Source organism: Anser cygnoides, chromosome 1, assembly GCF_040182565.1.
Source record: "Anser cygnoides isolate HZ-2024a breed goose chromosome 1, Taihu_goose_T2T_genome, whole genome shotgun sequence".
NCBI lineage: Eukaryota > Metazoa > Chordata > Aves > Anseriformes > Anatidae > Anser > Anser cygnoides.
In genome coordinates this window covers 207,652,544-207,677,512 of record NC_089873.1, presented here as the reverse complement: position 1 = coordinate 207,677,512, position 24,969 = coordinate 207,652,544, and the positions used below count along the sequence as shown (strand labels likewise).

Below are 24,969 nucleotides of genomic sequence, written 5' to 3'. Positions count from 1 at the left end.
AATACATAAAATTCAACAAAACATTAATTATGCAGAAGGTATAAAATAATACAAAACTAAGTGATGCAGGTGTACAATAATGTTCCCCAGTGGTGTCTGGCACAGGGAACCACAAGCAGATGACATTTTAAAGCATATGTGGGGTACACAGGGATGAAAGCAATGGTCTGTGACTTCCATATGAGTCATTTGTGCATTCCTCCAATCCAAAGTAATGTTGTGAAGAATACCAGCAATAATAAGCTATAAAACCAAAGCCCTAAAGCAAGCATTGTTGAAGCAGACCACCAACAAACAGGGCTTTAAGTGACAGACAGGTGGCTTGGTCTGCTCACACTTTCTTGTCAGATAAAAGCATGAATAGAGTATTTAAAGTTTCCACATCCTGGACATCTTTTAATGACAACATGAACATTTTAGGATAGGATAGAGTAAAATTTAGGAGACGGGGATGCAGGGACACATGTCAAGTTGAAAGGTAATTGATGGTCATTGATCTGCTCCTTGGTTAAGGACTCAGATGCTCCAGCACGGATGAAGTGAGGGGCATACTTAGCTGGTTGAGGGAAGAGCAGATGCTCACTTAAAAAGGAACCTAAGAAAAAAGGCTTGGTTAGATGCTGTCAACGAGAAGCAGAAATATTTGAGCAGCAGACAACTACAAAATCAAAAGTCACAAGACAGGCAGGCTGTTTGTTCTTACATGATATTAAGTGTATTTTTTTTTTTGTTATATTGTTGTGATTATCCCCAGGACAAGAATAAAAGTCAAAATGAGAGCCTTTTTCATTGCTGGGCTTTCTGATTCTCTCCCAAAGTCTCCAATCATTACACCACCACCTACTCTCATAATACTGAGTAACTAGCTGGGTGATAAAAACATCACATGAAACTCAGTGTCAATAAAAGCAAAGCAATCCATAAAGGGAAAACCAATTCTAACAACACATATACAATGTGGGCTCTAAATTAGCTGTTACCACCAAGGAAGAAGGCTGAGGAATCACCATAGGATGTACTCTACAAATAGCAGCTCTCTGCTCATGTCAGTTCAACACAGGAGGAAATACTTGGGATATGTTAGGAAAAAATAGACAACAAAAGGAGGAAAATGTATCATGTCAGTGCCTTATAAGATAATGGTACATTCCTATCTTAATGCCACATGTATTTTTCATCAACCCATTTTCATAATATGTGGTAGAGTTAACAAAGAGAGAGAAAAAAACAGCAAATGTTGTGAGGAATATGGAAAGACTTTTGCAGAAGAGATGGATTAGGAAATTTGAGCTTGGACAAGAGTAACAAAAAAGTGAGGAATAAAGCTCTATTAAATCACAATGTTTCTACAACTGTAATCCACAAAGTAGAGTCACCTAATGAAATTATCAATTTGTGAGTTTACAGCAGAGCAATAGGAAGGCATTTTCACTCAGTTCATGACTTTGAATTCTGGAACTTTTTGTTACATGATATTGTGGTCATAACAACTATAAATAGGGTTCAAAAGAGTTCAGAAATTGATGGAGTACAGCTCCTTCAGTGCCTACTGAACAGGATGCTCCAAAGGACTCTCCCACATGTAGAAAAGTATAACGCAACACTGCACTCTGTGTTAATATAAATAAATTGAGCTCAACATCAATGTGATATAACTCCTGTAAACAGTTGGCAACCCAGGAAAAATATTGTATGTCATGACTGTGGTCTGAAAACTAAAACAAACAAACAAAAAAAAAAACACCTCTAAAAAGTTGTTTGTATCCTTTTCCTTCTCCCTTCTCCTCACCAAGTGCATCCAACACACCGACTCAATGTAACTCTCTAACTCAGCAGAAAACAAATGCACCAAAAGACAGTTTACTGCCGGGCTGATGAATCAAATCCGATCAGACACAGTCTGAAGGACAGAAGGACAGAAGGAGAGGAAAGGTGGAGGGCAGGACCCCTCTTCTTCAAGGGTAATAGGTCCTGAGGTTGGCTCTGATGTGAAAATAGAGCCTTAGCAGTCATCCATATTGATGTTAAAAAGAGGGGTAAAAAAACCAAAACCAATCTCACCTAAAAAAGAATAAAATGGTCTGTATCTGTACTTCTAGTTTTGGAGGGTTGCTTTTTCTCCTTTTTTTTTTTTTTTTTGGGGGGGGGGGGGGGGGACAGTGCAGGGGTGTGTAGCAGAATTCTGCCAGAAGGATCATGAGCTCAAAGCTGGGATACATGGGAATTTGCGTGATTGTTCTCTCAGTGCAATATCTCCTGAGATTTCCTTATTTTTAATCTCATTCTACAAATTCTGCAATGTTGTACTCCTTTGATGCAGCTTTGTGGAATTCTCATTAATTGCATTCACTTTTGTTTTCAGGAAGCTTGAAATTTCATCATCTGCTAACATATGCTGAAATGCATGTGTCAGTTTTATAATAAATTTCCAATATATAAAAATATCTATAAAACATACAAATACAAAATTAGTTTGCAACAAAATCTCAAGTTATCTGTTTATTAGGGAAAAACAAAGTTGGTAGTGCTGTCAATTACAGGAAGAGCGAGGCAGCTTTAATAATAAAAAGGCATTTGCAGTTTCTCATAACTATACTAAGCAAATTGTTTGGGCTGAAAATTTCCATGCCAGCTGTCTGCCTCAGGCTGAAGTTTTTTGGAAAATTTCAGTCAAAACAGTTCAGCAGATTCTGAGAACAAGGCTAGGGAAAAATATGTTGTTTTACCCATGTAAAAAAAATAAAAATGCCTTTAGCCTTCTCTCTAAAACCTCCTCTGGGATCTTCAGGACATCAGAGGAAGGACTTGAAATTTGCCTGGGAGAGAACTATTTCTTTTTTAATGAATTTTATGGGAATTTGTGTGAGTTTGGCCAAGTTTAGACATCTTTGACAAAACACTGTTGATACATGCTCCTGGGTGCACTTATGCGTGTTTTCCAGCTTCAATCACTTATGTTTCCACCTGTGTGGAACTAAACAAGATGGTTTGTGCTGTGGGGTATGCCAGGTCTGCTGCTCAGTATAAGAACTGAAATCAGATATGCTCTCCTGAGCTTGGCATTCCTTGTGGGGTCATCCCCAGCCAGGAGGACCTGGATGAGTTTGGGGTGGGAGACTTGGCATTAGAGGGATGTCACTGGGATCACAGGATAAGGCTGGAAAAGTTGAGGAGAGAACCATGGGATGGGTCAGGAGAGATCTGTTTTGGGGAGCAGAGTACTCTGTGAAACCAAGCTATGATAATCTGTTAGTTTAAGCCATTGACACATGTAAATGCCGAAGTGATGCAATGCAATAAAGCTACTAGTTCCATGAAGATGTCTTAAAAAAAATACCCCCAAAATAGACTAAAAGATCAATAATAAGATTTAAAATTGTATACCGGACACCCTGAATTCAAGGAAAAATAAAACAACACACACAGAAAAAAAAAAAAAAAAGAAAAGAAAAACACTGCAAGTTGCCTTAATGAAGTGCCCTGCCTGCCTGTATGATGCAGTCATTATTCCCAGGACTGGGTTTTATCCTGACCAACCTGGAGATAAAGCAGTGAGAACGGGGAGAAGAAGACAAGGTTTATGATCCCTGTCTCTTCCCCTTCAGAGCTGGGAGCTTTGTAGTGACTAAGCAGAGGACGGAGATACAAGGATGAATATGTTTCAGATTAACCAGCCAAACGATGCCCTGAGACTACGAGCAATGCTGGGCAAGTCATTTCAACCCAAAATTTCGTAACTGTGTTGAAACGAAGCATGTTGCAACTTCTGGATACTCCTTTTGATAGCTCAGAGTCTGCTTACGTGTCAAACACCCACCGCAGCAATTAGAGGCTGTGTGAACTTCGCCTTACCACCAAGTAACCCCCGACCGCACCTCTGTCTGCAGGAGCACATCTTGAGATCAGTTCTTGGGATTGCTCTCTGCTTTCTAGCACAAAAATTTGTGCCAACGCCAAGATTCTGATCACACCTTAAAGCCATCCACACAAAGGTCAATTTTCTGGAAATATCAGTATTCATTTGTTTCCGGTTGATGGGAGCTGTGCTGCACCAAGCCTAAACTGCCAACACTTTGTGGATCAGCAAGGAGGAAGGAAATTTCAGCATCTCTCATGCTCCACCATTTTTTCTAACTGCTTTTGGCATTTACTTCTGAAGGCTTTATGACTAACCAGTCCATCCCTTTCTATTCTTTATATAAGACAGTTGAGGATGAAAGTTTTCAACATCGAAGAAAACAGAGGCAGTTCAAAAGGAATTGGCAAAATACCGAAACCTTTCCATTATCACATTGGGAAATCATACATTCCAAATATGACTATATTCATATTCATATATGGCTGATGTGGTTGGGCCATTTAAGTCCAGGTGACCCAGCAGAAGAGATGTTTTACAGCTTTGTGGCCTCTGAGACTTTGCTTTCATGTGGGACTGCAGACTGCATTTGAAGACACTCTGCTCAGGAACTGAATCCTGGCTTCTCTCTCCCTCCTCGGCACAATGCAGAAAAACCAAACCTGGATTTATGCAGGGACCCAACATCCCCCAAGGCCTGAAGCACAATGCACAGCCCCAGATTCCAGTTTTTAAGAAACCTGAAGGTCTTCAGTGCACTTATTGGAGTCTGCGGGGGAGAAGAGGAAGCCTGTGAGATCCCACCACATACAAAACACAGGGTTGAGTTAAAACTGCAAAAAGGTCCTGTTGTTTCCTGACTTTTGGCTAACTGAGCAGCCTCCAGAATATTTTGAAGAGTCTACATGTGCAAACACAAGCAAGCTTCTACTCAGTGTTTAGAAAGAAAGATATGCTGAATAGTCACCTAAAACCTGTATCAATGGGCAATGAGACATCTGCATCCACATCTGCTCTGGCAGGCTGGCTGGCACGCCTGCCACCAGTGCCATCGAGGTAGATGCAGCATGAAGCATGATTCTGGGCTGCCATGATTTCCTAGGCTGCAGCAAACACGACTTCACTAAATCCTGAGGAGAGATCAGCGAAATCTAATTGAATCATCCCCATTTAAATGGGCTGATAAATGCGACTCAGCAAGATTCTCCACCTAAATCGACTATCAGCAACTCTTCTTTTCTTTCTCTTTTTTTTTTTTCTCTCTCCTCTCTTTAAGAAAAGGATGCGTTATATCCTAGAAAGCAAATTTTACTTGGAATAGGAACCTGAACTGCCAGTCATGTTCTGTCTCTTCTGTTTCTTTCTTCTGACTGCCAACACAGTGGAGGAACATAAATTTTTGTGTTTGGTGCTTTTACAGACATCTATACATTAAAAATAATAATAAAAAAATCACCTCTGCTGATACTCAGCAGAACAATACATGATGAAGTTTGAATGCCAGTACAGAATAAACAGCTTAGTTCCCAGCAATTTGATATAAAGGTATCTGTGAGCAAGACTCAAACTTCCTAAGAAATTTAAACTTTCTGTAAGAAATGTTTGCCACCCCACACAGCCAAACACACATGCCCTCCTACTCAGATTTCAACTCTGCCTTTAAAGTATTCTCCAGGAAGAAAGATTCAGGACAGCTGGCAAAAAAAAAAAAAAAAAAAAAAAGTATACTTCTAGGAATATAATTTGACTATCAGCACATCAAAAGTGAAATGGCACAGAGGAATGCAAACCGACCATTTATACCTGAGTAGTAACACAAGTCCTATAGCCACACAACAGCATCGCTTCTCAAGCTATGGTGATTAGTTAGAGAAAAAAATTTCTCCAAGATTCTTTTCCTTTTTTCATCTAACAGCAAAGAGGAAACCTATGCACTTATATATTTAAAAAATATTTAATTGCAAGATTTTTTTCTCTCAAAGATACTGGTCAGGGCTCTATGAATACCCAATTCACTGGCAAGTGGTGCATGTTACTGTCTCAAAGAACCCAGCAGTGCTAATCTGTCAGCTCAAAGCAGAAGCAAAATATTTCAGCTTTTAGTTACGATAAGCTATGTGGATAGACCTTGTAAGAGAGCAGGTAACAGCCAGTCTTTAAATCTGAATTGACATTGATTTACAGAGTTTCATCTCTTTGAATCAAATCTGAAAGAGAGTTTCAAGCCACTTCACTTTTTGATATGACAATTACACATGTTTTTAAATACTGAAGAGTTTGCTTTAAAAAGAAAAAAAAAAAACAGTCTCAAGTGCCTATGGAAATAAGATAAAAAGCTAAAGCAGCGTTAAATAAGATATCAAACAAGTAAGATTTTGTTTATTTTTCTTTCTTTTTAATCTTTTTCCCCAGTAAATTTTTAAACTAGCCTTGATTCGAAATCCCAGTATGAAATCACATATGTCATGCAACATTCATCCTGCCAAATCTCCCTCATCATGCTATTACTGCAATATTTGTAACTTTTGATCTGGAAACATCAAGTTACGTAAGATCATAGTTCTCCTTCTTACAAGGAGGTGATTCTGTCAGAAAATGAAGCAGTGAAGCGTTAACTTGAACAGAACTGGAAATGACTTTCCCAGGGAAAGGGTAGTTTTGCTTAAGCATCTTAGCTATTTTAAAGTGCAAGAGCTCAATGTTTTTTTGTCTTTTTTTTTTTTTTTTTTTACCATTTTCAGAGAAATGGTAAACTACCAGATGAAAAATAATCAAAGCGGAATCTTAATTGGAATATTGTACATGTTGTAGAGAGAATGAAATAACATTTTAGTTATTATGCACCCCAGGAAGCCAATCAAATCAAATAAAAGCACAAAAAAATCTCTCACTTTATAAAACAAGAGAACAACATTTTCCCTTGCCAGTGTGCTATCTGCTCACCAAAACAAAAGGAAAGTATCTAATTTAAATGAGTCAAGTAAAATAATTAAGATACAAGGAGTTCAAAAACCCAGTTTTCTCTGTGCAAATCTCTCTCCTTCCCCATATCCACTGAAACCAGTGACAACTCCCTTTTCCATCCATGTAGTAAAATAAATCATCTGAGGGGGGAATCTCCCTTCCCTCCCCAATCAAAACCAGACGAGAAATTTTACTCTTTTCTCTCAATGATTTTTTCCCTGCCTCCCTATCCTGTAAAATCAAAGAAGGCAAATTCTCCCCAGAAAAGGTTTTCTAATCCAGGTCCCCTTGCTAATAAAAAAGGAAATTATGAAGTTCACTTGCGCACCTCCTTTTCCCCTTTCCCCTGCCAAAATCCAGCCTGAGAACCTCTTTTCATACTCACACAGCAACTCTTTCTCCACCCAAACATAAAATCTTCCCTCCAGGTCCCACCAATAAATGACAGATATATTGCAAATCTCCCCTTGCATGGAGATGAACACATGCATGAACGTATGTAGGGGAAGGGAGGGTGAGGCACGAAGGCAGGACTCCCTGCAGAAACGGAATACAGCTTAGTGCAGTGGCAGTAACTCCCAATCCTAGTGAGTTGTTTTTTTGGGGGAGGAAAGGGAAACTGTACCAGGTTGTGTGCAAAGGTACCTCCTCTTCTTTCTCTGCCCCAGCTGTGGGTGCACAGCCCGCACAGGGAGGTCCTGTGCTGATCTCTGCAGGGAGCACAACCCAGGTAACACCTTCACATGGACATAACTCTGCCCTCCTCGTCCCTAAATCTTCTGGCAACCAGCGCAGACCATAATTTCCCTGCTCATATGCTACCTTGGGGGTCACATTTACAGGGGCACGTAGCAGCGGGGAACCCTCCCGGCCCCAAAACAGCCCGCAGCAGCAAGGACTGATCCAGCAGCGTGGCACAGGCTGGGAGCTGGGAACCGAAGAGGGAAGGGCAGCTCGCAATGGCCACAAACAAGCAAATTCCTCCAGCCTCGTAACGCAAGCAGAGCCTGCTTTGAAGGCTTGTCTCACTGCAAAACAGTGCTACAGCAAGAGATGCGTCCTCCTACCTTTACGGGTAGGAACCCTGCCACACACACTAAAAAATATACAGCTGTACTCAGTGTTTTTTCCACCTAAGCCCATAAAAGTGCTACAGGCTGAGACGCCAAGTGGGAGGTGCCTGGCTCGGAAGAGGCCAATGAAATAAATTAAATACAAATCACTGGCTGAGCCCCAACCTCCCCCAGCCAGGCGGGGAGATGTGCGGCTCTCCCATGGCCGATGCCCTGCCCTGGGCTTCTCCTTGCCGGACCCAGAGTGCTGCTGCTGGCACATGTGCATAGGGTAAATCTCAGGTTTTGCAGGCACATATGGCGCACACGTTGGGAGCAGAGCACTTTCCACAGGAGGGGAGGGGCCACCCTACGAGCAAACAATTTTCTTAGGGTCAGGGAGTTGGGATAGGTTGGGGTCTGCCAAGTTCCTCTGCCCAAATCCTGTGCCCCCAAGCCCGGAGCATCTCCCCCTCAAATTGCAACCCCCACCAACTTGCCACGCCACAGCAGAAGTTTACCTAGCAGAGCACACAGTCAACTTCCAACTTCAAAGCTTTGCACTCATTTTTGCATTTCTGTCCCTCCCCTCACATGGGACATTTGTCAGAAAAAAATAAAAATGCAGCTCTAAATTCAGGATGAGACTTCACTGCACAAAGTTAAGAATGGAGATGTGTGTGGGGTGGGGATGTGACATTATTTTATAGTTTAATGCCTTTTTTTTTCTTTTTTTTTTCCCCCTTTTAATTAGAGAGAATTGAACTTTCCTGGAAGAACCATGAGTAAATGCATTCAAGATGCAGAAAGGTCTTGTCTATCTGGTCAATAAGTATTTAGCAAGCTCTGTTTTGGTTGTATGAAAATTGTGTTTCAAAAACTGGGGATCCCATAAGACAGGAAGGCTGTGGCATAAATATATATTTTGTTTTTCAAATGGTGTGCTTACATGGTTGTAAATACTGCAAATTTTTAAGTATGGTCATGGTAAGAAAGAGTAAATACACACTGCCTCATGTACTACTGAAACTGCTTTCTTTTCTTTTTAAGATTTAGCATACCTTAACTACTACTTACTTCAAAGTAAAATATCCCAGATATTTTAGATCTCTCTCTATATATATATTTAATAAAACTTAATAACAAGATATAAATGCCCTTTGGTAGCATCTTGTTTTTATGTTCTGCAGCCCAAATTTGTATTTCAAAATGCAAATTGCTGAGAATATCAGCACAAGTCTGAACCACTGCATTTCTCTCAGGCACTCTAGCATTTTTTTTTCAAACGCCACACTGTTTGGGGGATCTTAATAGTGGCAGGGCATGGCTAGAAGCAGGGCTTTAACATTTAATGCCTAAGAAACAGATTTGTCACCCAAGTTGCAGCTGAGCACATTTTTTTCATAATTTTGGTTGAAGGCAAAGCCACCCCCGTGGAAAATGGGAGACCCCTTCCCCATCCCCGACTCTAGCACAGATCCAAATGTAAACACACACACACACACTCCCACAACACACCACCCTGCAGCAGGACATGGGGATGAGGCGGAGGGTTCAGACAGAGCAAAAGGAGCTTTGTGCAGCTGAGAAATACCGAGGCACTTCCTTATTTAATTTTTTCCTTTCTTTTTTTTTTTTTCTCTACCCCCCCCCCCCCCCCCCCCCCCGGCACTTTTACTATTACATAAATAACACCGATTGATTTTAAAGCTGCATCCTTGCTCCAATGTCTCCAAATCTGCACTGCTGCTTCCCCCAGCACAGCCGCACCGCTCGGGGTGCAAAGGGGAAGGGCTGGGGAGGTCGGGTGGGAGAAGCCAACCCAAACGTACCCTGAAGCAAGGTCTGGCTGGGCTGAGGGTGGCTGGTCCCCAGCGCCCCAGCCTGGAGCCTCTGGCAGCATCCCTGGGCTCCTGCTGGATTGCTGCAAACTGTGCGGAGGGAGCAGCAAGGGCTGGGATGCAAGGGGAGAAAAGCAAGCTGGGCAGAGGGAGGGACGGTGGGGAGGAAAAGGCAAGGATTCAGGGAGCTTCTCCCCAGCCCCGAGCTGTGTGCCTGTCTGCTCGGTGGGGAGAGGAAGGGGGGAAGGGAAAACTGGAGGGTGGCGATCACACAAATGCACTTTTCGGAGCAAAACGCAAGCTTACCATGTCTGCAGGCTTCCCCACCGAAATGCCACTTATGTGTCCAGCGATCCCAAACTGGGCTACTACGGCCAGGCACCGGAGCTCATCTCAGCAGGCAGCTCGGCAATACACCACCGCCACCCCCAAAAATCAAAATCAAAATAAAAGAGACCGGTCCAGCTTCTTTCCTGGCAGGAATCGTCCCTGGTAGGACTGCCCAAAATAAGCAGCTGCAATCCAAAGGCTTTATTTAAAGCTTCCCCCCTCCTCCTCCTCCTCTCCTTTCCTCGCTCTCTCTCTCCCTCTCTCTGTTACACACAGAGAGAAAGAGAGACACACACAGGTTACATGAATGGGAGGCAGGAGCCGGCGCTCCCGGGCTGGGAATGACAGGCACACATGCGGCCCACTGCTGCGCACCGCGGGCGGCTCGGGGCGGCGTGGGCACAGGGGCGGCATGGGAATGGCTTGGGCACGGGCATGGAGTGGCATGAGGAGGGGTATGGGGTGAGCGTGAGGTGGGAAGGGTGGAGGTGGGCATGGGGAGGAGATGGGCATGGGGAGGAGATGGGCATGGGAATGGGCATGGACATGGAATGGAAATGGGATGGGCAGGAGATGGGCATAGAAATGGGCATGGACATGGAATGGAAATGGACATGGGTGGGAGACGGGCAGACATGAGAATGGAAATGGACATGGGCAAGGACGGGCATAGGAATGGACATGAACATGGAATGGAAATGGAAATGGATATGGGCATGGGCATGGGCATGGAATGGAAATAGACACGGGCATGGGCATGGGCATGGGGAGGAGATGGTCATGAACATTTAAGGGAAATGGGCATGGGCATGAAAGGAAAATGGACATGGGCACAGACACAGCCGTAGGGAAGAAATGGACATGGGCATGGGGAGATGTGCGTGGACATGAGGAGGAGATGGATGTGGGCATGGGCATGGGGAAGAGATGGACGTGGGCATAGGTTTGGGCATGTAGAGGAGATGTGTGTGGGCATGGGGAGGAGATGGTCATGGGCATGGCCATGAGGAAGATATGGGTGTACACATAGGCATGGGGAAGAGATGGACATGGGTGTAGACATGGGCATGGACGTAGGGAGGAGATGAACATGAGTATGGGGATGAGATGGGCATGGGCATAGAGAAGAGATGGACGTGGGCATAGGCATGGGCATGGCCATAGGTATGACCATAGGGAGGAGATAGACATGGCCATAGGGAAGGCATAATGTGAGTATAGGGAAGGGATGGATATGGATATGGGTAGCAGGTGGGCAGGAGCATGGGCATGGGAAGGGTATGGACATGGGCATAGCATGCAGGATCTATGCATAAAGGATGCATAGATCTGTGTGTGGACATACGATAGACATGGCATGGGCATGGGCATTGGATGGGAACAGGCATGGGCATGGGCATGGAGGTGGCACGTGCACAGCACAGGCACAGAGAAGTGATGCGTATGACATGGACATGGCATTGGCATAACATGGGCGTAGCGAAGAGATTGGCATGTCATGGGCATGGGGCAAAGATGGACAGGGACATGGGCATAGGGCACATGGACTGGGCATGGGAATGGGCACAGCATGGGTAGGGAATGGGCATGGGTCTGGGTCTGGGCGTGGGCATAGGCATGGAAATGGTAGTGAGATGAAATGTGTGTGGACATGAGTGTGGACATGGGCATCTGAAGGTAATAGGAGGGCAGAGAATGGGAATGAACTTAAGTCATGGGTTGAGCTTTGGCCTTGGCATGGGAATGGGATGAAATGGGGATAGGAGAGCTGCCTCAAGTGGTGCCTCTGTGCCCTGTCTCTGATGTGCCTCCCTCTGTCTTCCCAGGGTCAGCTGGGTTCCAGAGTCAGCACATGTAACAAGGAGGAGAAAACCTCCGTTCTTTCCTATCCCAAGTTAGGCAACTTGCACAATGCCTTGCTTTTAGGATCAGGAAGCATCATTCACAGCGATGCCAGGAGATTATTGTTATTATTATTAATAATAATGCATAATTATATTGTTTAATAATTTAAACCAACTTCTCAGGAAGAAGGACTGCAAGATTTCAGTTGCATAATTTAAGATTATGTCTTCATTGAGAGGAAGACCAATGCTGCCAGTTTCTGCCTTTTAAATATTTGTATGATTTTTGTTGTTGTTGTGGTCGTTTTATTGTTGTTGTTGTAGTTTTGTTTTTTTTTTTTTAATTTAAACTGTAATGATAAGAAATTACATTCATTTACTGTTTTTATTCAGCGTAGTCTGAAGGGGGGAAAGGTGGGTGGTGTGTGTACGTGTCCAGCCCTGCTACTGCTTTGTTGCCTGACCTCAGGCAGGTCCCTGATAACTTATTCTTGCCCAGATTCATAATCTGTTGCTTTTTACACTCAGTTTATCAGTTTCTCATGCACCTAATAATCACGCTTTTCTGTTTCAAGTCCCTCCTCAAAATTTACTCCTGCAAAAATTTTTAGCAACAGACTCTGCATGGCTTAAGCTGGCAACACAAATCTTGGAGTGATACTGGATTAGGCCCTAAAACTGCATTGTAAGAAGAGTGTTGAACATAATGGATTGCAGTACTTCATGCAGTGCTTTGAGGTACATGGGGACTGTCCTCTTTATGGCACACCTTTAAATCAGCCAGGTGCAAGTCAGCTATGTTCTGTTTTTTCTTCTTGTCCTAAAATTTCCAGCCTTTGAGGAAGGTAAGAAGGTGAGACTGTATTTTATTCCAAACCCAGAAATCAGAGTAAAAAGGCACACGACAAATCAGAACATTAACTTAAACAGTGGAGTTGTCGATGTAACGGTCTGCTTTGCAAAATAGCTGCTACTGTTCACTGTTTTTCCAGTCATACATATTAAAAAAGAAATACATTTGCATCGGCCTTGTTGCCTGATGGAATATATTCCACATCAGGAATCTAGGCTCTAGACAAAGGTAATTTAGGTCTCTGGAAGGGCAAAGTTTAATTGAGAAATATATATATTGTTAGGAATAGACCGTATCCAAATTCAATGGTAATTGTATAAGCCTTTCAAAAATCATACAGTATGCAAGCTTCCAAAATTTCTGAACAAGAAACATTTCCATTTAAATGCCAAGAGGCAATTTTCCCTCTCTTGTTCAATACTAAATCAGTCACATGAGCAGTTTGCATTTGATTTTAGAAAGGAAATGGAACATCTTCATTTCCAATTGCATATAACTTTTGCTTTTTCTTGTTCTTAGTGCTCTCACTTGTTTGCAGTACTTTCCTGCAGTTTTGAAATTCTTCCATTTGATCTGCCTGTTCACTCCAGCTATTTATTTATTTAACTGTTTATCTATCTATTTATTTATTTATTTTAAGTCCAACAGCATTATTAATAGAACCTAGTAAACCCAAGTGTGCAGTAGCATAGTGTTTGTTTGTATGCTGGCTGGTAAATCCAAGTTTAACAGATCAGCACTGTTTGTGTAATTGGCCTTTCCCTGTTAACTGAACTAGACAATGATGCTCTTGGAATAAAGAAAAAAAAAAAAAAAAACAGAGAGAGAACGATAGTAATTTAATGGGACAAAACGACTTTGCTTAGGAAAATCCCCCTGCTTCAGTTCACAGCAAATTACTGTGGTTGCAGAAGTGTGCCGCATACCAATTTGGAGCATATTTTATGAAGATGTTCATTTCAAAATGTCAGTGTTCACCAGCCTGCCATATTGTGCCTGTGTCCTGTACAACGGGTAGATTCGCACAGTCGAATGTTCCTTGTGAACAGAAACTATTTACTCAAATTCCCTTCCAGATAATGCTTATGCAAAGTTCGTAAAGTAGCTACATCTGTGGAATGAGAAGGCAATTGAAAAAACTAAAGCCTATTAGACCTCCTGCTTTAGGAGACAGGAGAGCAAGTCCTGGAGCTGTGGTTCAGTTTAGCACTTAATAGTCCTGATGTTGGGTTATGTTTCCCTGCTGACATTTGCTCCCACAAACCTATGAAAACACCTGTCATGAAGTCCCCATTCATCAAGCAAAAAGTAGCAACATCTGCTGTGGTCAGAGGCTTCTTGCTGAAGAAGTTCAGCAGCAGAAGTGTCTTTGGTTGGTTAGGTCAGCCCTTTGCCAAGAGGTGCTGCACCACTGACAACCTCTGCTAAAGATTTTTTTTTTTTTATTTTTACTTCCAAGAGAGTAATGCAGAAGGAAAAACTCATATATTTTAATCAATGGAAGTGAAACCATTTGCCTTTCAGAGACTATAAAATAATACACACCCCAGGGTTCAATGCTCTTTTCTACTCCTCCAGAACATTCTTAAGGGGAAATCACTCTTTTCTTGATGAAAGTGCAATTCAAATGTGGAAATATGCCATTCTTCATGCTTTCTCCATAGGGAGCAAAATGATTTCTGTAATTAAACCCTTTTTACCAACATTTCCTGATGAGAATAGCTTTTTTTAGACAAGGGGAAAAGCCATGTACAAAAGGGTTTGCAAAACCAGGTCTGGGGGGTTTGACCTTTAAGCCTCTGTTTGAATTAGTCATTTTGGTTGAAAGGTGCATGAGAATGAGGCAAGTAAAAGCTGCAGCTTAAGTTTCCAATCAGGCACTGCTGAAAGGACATGGCTGCAGGACAAAGGAAGGTATGAGTACCACTGCTAGCGTTACTCTAGATATTACAGATACCATTGGCCCTGAAAACATGCAGCCCAATGTTCAGAGCACTTTATCAGCCCCAAGTGTGTAGCCTGGGGCCCTGTTGGGCTTGTGATGTGGTCTGTACTACAGCATTGCTGCTGCACTGGTTCCCATGGTAGCTGGATCAAAGAAATCCAGCTTCTCTGATATATATCAGGCTGTCATGGCCAGTGTAGACAAAACTGGAGTCAAATACAAAGCTGAGCCCTTGTACGAGCTTTTGTAGGACTGGGACCTGAAGTCCACACCATGCTTCTTGTCACCACAAAGTGCATCATGTCATACACAGAGATCAAGATATGGGACCAAACTCTAAGCCACCTGCATGGCTGAGGGCTGAGAGCCCACTCCTGTGTGATGGACAGCAGGCTTGACCTTGAGCTAGATGCAGAGCTGAATCCTGGAATTCCCACTTGGAGATAGGTTACATCTCTCTGCCAAAACCCTTGAGCAAGGTGAGGGAGCAGAAATCGCAGGGGGCTCCTGACACATGCTTCGGGCAGGACTTCCCTCCTTCTACTCCATAGGATGCCTGCACCTTAATCCAGCCTGCATTAACTGGGAGAGATGTCTCCACCACTGGTACCATGAGATGGGTTCTGGTGAGATGCTAACACTTCATTTATTCTTTCATTTTATTATCTGATGCCCAGCAGGATGCTAAAGGCTGGAGAGGGTCCTTCTATCTTGACTGAGATGCCTTTTGTAGCATCTCAGAGGATCTCAGGGCATAAGGAGGACAGAACTGAGCACCTACCCACTGTACTGGGCCTTATACCCACACTTTCTTTGTTTTCAAAGTACCAGCGTCTGTTGTCATACCTGAGAAATCAGAGGAGGCAGAAGATGGAGATGAGAGCCTGCTCCTGCTTACTCAGGAAAAGTTCCCATCAAGTGAGTTGGACATTTGCCTGAGTGAGTGTTGCAGGATTCGGCCCATATGCTTCTCAGCTCTTATATTTGCATAGTGCAGAATATGCTTACAGTACAGTGCCAATAAAACAAAACTATATACAGTAAGCACAGAAAAATCAAGAGCACAGTTAAGACAATTTACAAACAGCAGCTGAGCTCTGCAGCTGACGTCCAGGTTTATAATACTATCAGAGACCATGCGCTGTTATGGCTAATATGTACAAGACAATTATTTATAGGCAGTTAGACAGAAGGTCCTGTAAGCATATAGTTTTCTATTCTCCCTTCCTTAAGCTTATTATTTTTTTTCTCTATGAATTATTTATATTTTAAATCTCTAAATGTGTTGTTAAAAGAAAAACAGCACAACAAATTCAAACAAAATACTATGGAAACCATTTCAGGAGGTCTCTCATGGAAGATCCCCGTCCTTCAAGTGAAAGGGTCTGCTATTGTCTAAACCAGTTGCATACACCATATGTAGCTGACTTCATATAAGATATTGGTTCATTCATTCTGATGAAGTAGAACAAGGACCCTTTTGCTTCCCAAAATTCCACAGATATCTTATGAAGGAGGAAGAAGATTTGCATCAAGAAGGTGCAGATCATGTCAAGAAGAGTATAAATTGTCCAGAAGATCAAATTACGCCTTTTCATAGAAATATTTTCCTAAGTATTTAAAGCATTTTTTTTTAAATCCATGGGATAGGAGACAATACTTCTTAATCCACAGTATATGACAGAACAGCCATGAAAAACTGTAACACAATACATCTTCAGTAGAACTGGCCATTAGAAGAAACTCCAAACAATAATTACTCTATTACTGTACTGTGACTTCACATCCAATTTTGCTCATCTCGCCATACAAAATGGATGGAGTAGATTACTTTTATATTTTTAATAATAATGAAATGTACAGGATTTGATATAGAAGCCTGGCTACCAGGGTGATAGGTACATATAAGAACCTATTTAGACTAGCTGTGTGAATGCGAATAGCTGTTAAATTGCAATGAAATACTGCATTATATCAAATAATATTTGAGATCAAATAAAACTTGGAAGGCCAATATGCAGTCATATTCAAGGCATAATCTCTTTGTGAAGGGGACTTTTTTCTGATGAAATCTGCTGCTTTAGACAACTGTGTAATATCTCCTTATTTTCCAGTAAGGCCACATATCTTGACAAACTTTAAATGACTCACTCTCGATTTATGCTTGTGCAATTTCAAAATTCATATGACTAGACCAATTCACATGCTAGATGCTCTTGGGAAATGAAAAGACAGTTATTTCATTCTTAGACAGCCCTGGTCTTATTAAAAGAACAGGTCTGAACTGGAGACACTTCCTTTCCCCTTTAAAGAACAACCTCTGAGACAGCAGAATAAAACTCTCCACTTCCCCAACACCTTCCATTCAGGCATCTCCTTTCCATGTATTGAACCAATCGTTGACCTTTGAGATGGCAAAGTAAGCATATTATTGTAAGATTAGAGAGAGAAAAAGTGAGCTTGTGGCAATGGCACAGCAGATCTGAGTACGATTACTGGCTCTGATGCACATTTTCATCACTTATTAATTTTGTAGGGCTCAACTCATCTCAATGAATCCTCAGCAGACAGGTAAGGAACATCAAAATTTTCTCTGTCCCCTGCCCAGGCCACCTGCATCAGCAGACATGCATACGAACAGAGAGTGATTGGGCTCTGCTCCTATTTTCTGCTGTGTCCTCCAGATAAATTGTGTTAGTTTACTGGCAAAATCTAGTTTGTATTATTGTTTGCACTTCAGAGTCAATATGGATATGGAAGAATAAGCTGAAATATATGCCTTGTGCATCATTAATAATAGTGTAGCCTCTCCATAGCTAAGTTACAATTCCCAAACACTTTATTTAATAGTAAGCAATTTATCATGTCTGCTGTACCACGATCAGGTAGTTCAGTATCCCCAATTTACAAGAGGTGCTATTCTTTGCACCTATTTGTACCGCTTACAGCAAGACAGATCAACAGTTTGAGTGCTAGCTTTCAACTCAGAAAATCCAGGTTCAGTTCCCTGGTGTAGCAAAAAATGATCTAGGCTTCAGTTTCCTGTATATAATATACAGATAAAAACACTTCCTCACTTTATCAGAAGTTGTGAGGATAAATGCATTAAAGACTCTAAGTCGCATCAGTACTACAATAGCCATAATTATCTCAAATAGATACATGTAGTGCAAGTACAGCGATATTTAATACGTATCCTATGTGTATAAACCATGAGTCAGGGCTGATACAAACACAAGCTATGCTAAAGAGTTAAAAATGGTGCTTACTTGCATGCTCTTCCCTGGCTTACATTCCATTACAGTTTGTATGTCACAGACCAGATTCGACTCTCAGTCACGATGGAGCACGTCTGCTAAAGTCAGTGATTTTATCCCAGTTGTACACTTATGTAGGCAGGAGCCCATTGTCCGGGCTGAGACACTCGATCTGCAAGAGAAAGAATAAAAGGGCTCCAGTGTACAAAGTCATTCATTACAATTTGGAATGAAGAAGGAAATCAGTGGGGTTGCTGGAGGTTAAGCAAGGGCAGAAATTGGTCTTTTATCATTAAAATGCCATAGAAAAAAAATATAAAAAAGCAATGGATCTAATGCTACAGATCCCTACTCACATCTCTTTCTCCTATTCATTGCAAAGGGGTCAAAAAGAAACAATCATGTACATTTGCAGTACCAGATGCAAAATTAATTTATAACAGAATTTCATAAGCAAGCAACCTCTTTTGCCTAGGATGAATGAAATTTTTAAATGACCTTTATCCACTTTCAGACAAAATAAGGTTATTCAGATTGCCATCCTACATAAGTAAATTTTCTACAGTAAGTTTGAACTTAGAGACATGAAAATATCCCTCTGAAGTCAGTGAATATTTTTGAAGATTGGACCTGATTTTTTAAGAGCAAATTCTACAGTGGGGAAAAAAAAAAAAAAAGAAAAAAAAAAGAAAAAAAAGTGATTACAGAGCTTTAGATACTGAAAGTACATCAGATTACTGGAAAACATGAAGTTAAAGTTGTTCTGAAATGCTCCAGCAGCTTCTTTGCACGATTTATTTCACTGGATACCCTTAGCTGTGATGACTTTGTACATAGTATCCAGAGCACTAGATACTTTTGTAGCTATCAAACAGATTTAAATAAAATTGTAAGTAATGCCATTTCTTTCAAAAATTCTGAGTAATACAGCTTTCTGCAACTTTTTATTCTCTTCATATCAAGACAGCCTCACCCTGCAGCCAGCACCCATAAACAAGCATCCAGACTTCAGATAATCACAGCAGTGAGGAGGACTCAAAGCATTCTCACTTATCAACAACTCCTTAGACAGGAGTTTGGGTTCAACCAAAGGTTTCTCCCCTCTTTCCTAGGGAATCTGGTAACCACTGGAGGTTGGTTTTGCTCTTATATCATTTTTACATACGATAATCCTCACAACTATGGCATTTCACCTTTCTCTTCTTTTATACTCCCCACCTCTTCATGCCAGAAGTAACTGCAAGGGTCCAAAGGCTGCTGCAAAGAGGAGATGCTATAAAAATCACCATCTGTATCCAAGAGGCTAAATAAAGTATGTGCTTGATTCTGTACACTCAATGATGAGTGTAACAGGGACCAAACAACCACAAAATTGAACCACTCCCGTACACCAGTACTACTAAGCCCCAAAGAGGGGTAGTACAAGTTAAAGCTTTACTATAGCATTAGCATATTTAATGAGTACAAAGTTAGAGATTTTAAAATGGTCTTTTTTATTATTTATTTATTTATTTGTTTGTTTATTTATTGTCTGAAATGTCCAGATATAGGTTATGTTGCCAGTTGGACTTGATCATGTGTGATCCAGACATTTCCAGAGTGCAAGTGGATCAGAGGGTGGGTTCAGTCATTTGCAGGATCAGATGCTACATTAATATGCTATTTAATTTGTCTTATTGGTCCGGGTAAAGAAAACCAATAAAAAAAGGTTTCATGAGCCTATTGGGTCAGATTAAAGGAAGTCACACGAATGCCTTTAAATGACAATACACAAAGGAGTAATGGAGATTGACAAATCCGCCTTCCTTTTCCTTTCACTTTTGAATGAGTAGCTACCCCAGTTTGCAGTGACTCTACCAAAGATAGAGCAAGACTTAAACTCACACCTTCAATACAAAGTAAGGCACTTACCCTACCACTGTAACTCTCTGCAGAAGTGCCTGATGCATGACATTATTTTTTTAAGGGCATAATCCCTCCATCCTATAGCTCCTCACTATTAGCACTTAGACCTGACGGCCTCTTTTCCTAAGGAAATAAGGCTTTTACAGGAATGCTGTCTGTCCATCTGGCTCCCCATCTGCCAATCCTGCACCCAGCAGTATATTCTGAACCTGGTGGCTAATTCCACCCTGTTCTCTAGAGGGGCAAAAGTTTAAAAGATATAAATATCCTGAGTTTTATGAAAATCAGTGATGCGGGAGAGGAGAATGGCAAAGTGAAAGGTGTAAGTGAATGGCGGTGGGATAAGCTCGTTAGCTAATTGCTTGGCTTGGGCTGCCAGCTGGCCAGTCCGCATGTGCAAACTGGCCAGCACAGAGACCTGTTAGCAGCCTCTTGGACCTCTGCATGGTGCATCCGGCCAGCCAGCGGGGCAGGAGACTTTTGTGGAGGGAGTGAGTGTGTATGAGGTAAGGGAAAAAACTGATAGGGAGACACGCTAAGGGCAAAGAGAATCACAGAATCACAGAATTGTAGGGGTTGGAAGGGACCTCGAGAGATCATCGGATCCAACCCCCCTGCCAAAGCAGGTTCCTTAGAGCAGGCTGCCCAGGTAGGCATCCAGATGGGCCTTGAATATCTCCAGAGAATGTGGTGTTATTGAGGTGGAGGAGCCAAATAAAGGATGGTGGTCATGATTTATTATTATTATTATTATTATTATTATTATTATTATTATTATTATTATTATTATTATTATAGGGATTTGTGATTTAAAGTGGTAACAGAGAGACCTGCTTGTTCCTCCTGCGTTGGAGGACAGGGTTGGGCTTTGCACCTCCAGTGAGGGTTTTCCTTATCTTTTATCTTCAGAGCCTAAAAACAACCACTCTGGTCCCCATAATCATCTGCCTTCCTTTGGATGATTACCAACAGCGAATGGTTGAGGAAAGAGCATAAAAACATGACCAAAGAACAGACTACAAAAGGAGCCTTATTATTTCCTCCCCACAACCAATAAAGAGAAGCACCAGATGACAAACTGGACATTTCAAATATTCAGTTTAAAATGATCTTAGTATGGGCATTTTTTGCTGCAGTGTCCATAACACAGCATCCAGATTCCCCATCCCTGTGGCCTTGAGCAGCGCCTGGAGCAGGAGTTTCTCTGGCACAGTGGTGAAGTGGTGCAAGCATTGCTGCTCTGCTTACCTCCACGCTCTGGTTGCAGGACCAGGGTTCCACAGTGAATTGCTGACCATGGTCCAACCATGGAGAATAAAAACCTACGTCTGTCTTGGTCCTGTCATCAGTTAAGTGGATCCCACTGCTATTCAGTCTTTCAAATACATTTTGGCATTATTTAGCACCATCTCCACTTCCATAACATTTGCTTTTCCCCATTTCCCACCTTCTTACAACTTAACTCCCCCTTCAGTGTTTAATGTACATTCACCCACAGCACAAAACCTGAAGCACAAGACAGATGGACTCTCCAAAAGTCAGCTTAATTCAGGATTTCAGATGATAAGGTGCCCAAGCCAACCTAGTGATAAAATATGTGGTAAGCAAACCCTGTGATCTATGCAGATAGCTTAAGCTTCTGCAGCACTAATTGCTATTACAACCTTAAGCTAATATTTGAGCCTTTCTTTTGAGCAAGGATGTGTAACAATTAGATTACAGGATTTGGGGCATTACAAAGACAGATAAAAGCAGCAGTTTTGTCATGGTCTATGGTATTTTGTTTACATAGAGATAATACCAGTGATGATAATAATAATATTAATAATAACTATCCTATTTAGGTCCAAATTCTGATTTGAAGTGCATCAGACTAGATCTGGAATAAACCTCAGTCAAGCTCTCTCAACCTTTTTCAGGATGAAGCATGTAGATCACTAGTCAGAGACCATCCTGCAGTCGCTGAAGAGCCCAGCACAGTGTGCGATGAGCTCTGTCTAATCACAGTAGTAAATAGTGAACCAACATTGAAAAAGCATGGCCCGTGCTTGGACACTTCTCTGTTCTTATGTCCTAAGCATTGCTGAGAGCTCTGATGGCATTTATTGCACCCTGTTCCTCATGACTGTGTGACAACTCCAGCAATCAGACCTCTCTCTTCTTTTATTTTTTTATTTTTTATTTTTGCTATCTACAATCCTTATGCTTTCCTCTCTTGCCCTCCAAATATATGTACATAAGTAAAAATACAATATGCTTGACTCCAGTGATAATGCAGAGCACGGAGGGAAAAGCAAACAAACAGTGCCAAACTTCAGAGAAAAAACTGTTTGCTACAACAGCATGCCTGATATAATGCATGTTATGTTTTAATGTGGCCTGGGTCAGTATCTTTAAAACTTTCTACAGTGTATTAAAAAGTAGAGGCATCTTCTTATGCATATTTTTTTGCGGAATGTTTTTTTTCTATTTCACACTGCTTTTTTGTTTATTCTCCTAGGCACCCAAGGGGGAAAAAAAATCACCCCATGTCTATAAAAACAACCAGCTTTCCTGATGAACCATAGGTTTCCTTGCTCAGAGACAGGTCAGCTTACACAGCTGAGCATTTGGCCCCTGAAATTTTGCTGCTGCTGAGATCCTGGAAAATAAATGACAACCTTCCCCCAGCACACACTCGTACACACACACACACGCACACACAAGGAACAAATAGAGATTTTGCTCTAGTTTGCACATTACATTCATCAGCCTATCAGAATTTTTCAAGTATTTACTAATAATGTCTCAGAAGAATCAGTCCCAGAAAGCAAAGGAAAAGTGTGTATCCACTCAAGAATATTAAAACTACTATAAAAACATTAAAATCAGACATATCTGTTAGCACTGGATTTAAAGCATCTCAGAGCAGCTGACGATCTGGTCTCACAGACACAACAAAAAAGCAAAGCAGCTTAATAAAAAAAAAAAAAAGACAAAAAAAAAGACAAGTTTCCCTGTTTTAGCATGCCCTTATTTAGTCTATTAAAGATGTATAAGAAACCTAAAAGAAAAGGGAAAGTAGCCAGATAGGATGATATTACTTCTTACCCATAGGCACCAAGGTCCTTTAAGAGAATTGCATCCTGCAGACTGTAGATACTTGCTTGAAAACTCGAAAAACAGGTTGAAGCAAAACTCTTTTGAGAATTAGATCCAGACTCAAGAGGCTGAAAGCATCACTTGAAACAGGCAGTTTAATTTATTCAAATAAAAGCCACATAGCTCAAGGACAGGTAAGTAGGTAAATAAGCCATCACCAGCCCCTTCTTGGCAAAGAAAGGCACCGTGAAAAGCCTGCATTAAAGTAGATCTCCGTGTAGGAAATGAAGGAGCCTCAGGTATAGACATTTGATTTATTTTTTTCTAGCTGTGGCACAGGGGAGCATGCACTGGCTCAACCTGTTGTAATAGAACATGTGGGTTGCTAGTTGTTGCGATGCTATTGCAGCAGCCTCTTCATTAAAAGAGGCTGTGTCTTTAGCAGCAACGATTAATTTCCTACATATAAAATCAAGGCACTGCCGGTGCTGGCATTGCTCTTTGCTGTTCTTTTCTTCCCTTTCCTCACCTTTTATTTTTCTTCTTTCTTACTTGTGCAAGCAGGAAGAAATGCAGTGAAGGAAGGATAAGTACTATATGTTTCTGATTTGCTGAGCTGACAATCCTTTCGCTGCTTGATTTTACTTTAATAGGATCTTCTTGTTACCCACCTACTGTAGCTCAGCGTGGAAAATCCATGCATCAAAAGGTTGAAAGCTTGAGGCAAAACTTGCCTCCCTGCAGCTCTAGATGGGGTGAGGGAGAGACAAAGTCATCTGGTTGCTTTGCAAACAGCATTAAGGCAGTTCAAGGAAGTCTGGGTTAAGGACATTATCTTCCCCATAAATTAATCTCCAGCAGGCTTCTACACTTTCTAAAGGCAGAGAAGCAAAGGGAAGAGTCAAATATATTTTAAAAGTGTAGAACTGTCAAGGAGAAGTGGTCAAAGGGTTTCTTCTTGTGAGACAAGTGTGTTCACTTTGAGCAGGGGTATGTGTGTGCATGCATATGCATGCACAAAAAGGATCCTGCGACAGAAAGGTGCAAGTGCGACAGGCAAAAAGGAGAAAAAATATTACAACCCAGCATACCTGGGCAGCCTTCAGTTGTGTGTTGGTGTACAGGCCTATGAGTGTGCATCTGCACGTGGTGTCACTTGGAGGCACTGCTGGGACCACCCGCACAAGCCCCAAGACTTCTCAGGGGTGTCCCCCTGTAGCCCCCCCTCTGATGAGTAGCAGAAGGAAAGCACCCTAATTCACTGTACCTTCTGGAACATGATATTCAAAGATTGCACGTAAAACCAAGACTGTGTTCAGAGCCCCGTCTCCACTTGTTTTTCACAGCATTTACTCTGGGACTTAAAACCCAGCGCCTACATCAGTCTTGCAGGAGGGCGTACGTGAGAGGCAGCTTGGAGACACCTCATTGATTGGTCCCGGGGACGTGGAGGGCAAAACCAAGGCACCAAAGGGGATTAAATCAGGCGTTTGTGTCGGCAGTGGACATTTCAGCTCTGCAAATACAAGACCCAACACTTTTCCCTGCTGCAGCACACAGCAGCAGGACGGAGCACGCTGGGAAGCGCGTGTGTACCACTTCCCTCTGCTGGAGGCAGCCCAGACTGTTACCTGTCTCCATGCAAGGATATTTCTACCGGCATCGAAAACGCTCCAGCCCCCATCATCCCGCACAGCAGCAATAACGAGGTGGCCGCAAATCATTTTGGTAACTGCAGTTTATATAAAACCCTCGGTGCTGATCGCGAGGTGGAACAGAGCAGCTCTAAAAGCACAGGGAAATACAGGGCTAGAGGAAAGGGAAGTGTGCTGCAGAGATTGTTTAAGCTGACACGTTCTGAAAGGAGCCAGAATACCACAGCCTGGGCATGTAACACTTCTTAAAAGAAGAATGAACCATCTGATTGCTCACAGCTTTGCACAGCCACATGCATACCCCCCGCCACCAAAACTGTTTGTAGCACCAGTTGGGGAGCGCTTTTATTTTTATTTATTTATTTATTTATTTCATATGCTGCTGT

General features: G+C 42.0%; 1 protein-coding gene across 19 annotated transcripts in view; it reads right to left on the bottom strand.

Moving 5' to 3' along the window:
• Nucleotides 1–24,969, bottom strand: part of TENM4 (teneurin transmembrane protein 4) — a 1,678,763-nt gene that overhangs the window by 586,400 nt on the left and 1,067,394 nt on the right. For 6 of the 19 annotated variants that reach the window (XM_066989940.1, XM_066989945.1, XM_066989941.1 and 3 more), the window contains exon 7: nucleotides 17,955–18,114. The gene's annotated coding sequence lies outside the window, so the exon portion shown is untranslated. Of the gene's footprint in view, nucleotides 1–10,019; nucleotides 10,475–17,954; nucleotides 18,115–24,969 lie in introns of those variants that run through there. The other 13 variants (XM_066989942.1, XM_066989943.1, XM_066989939.1 and 10 more) reach the window with 7 other exon arrangements.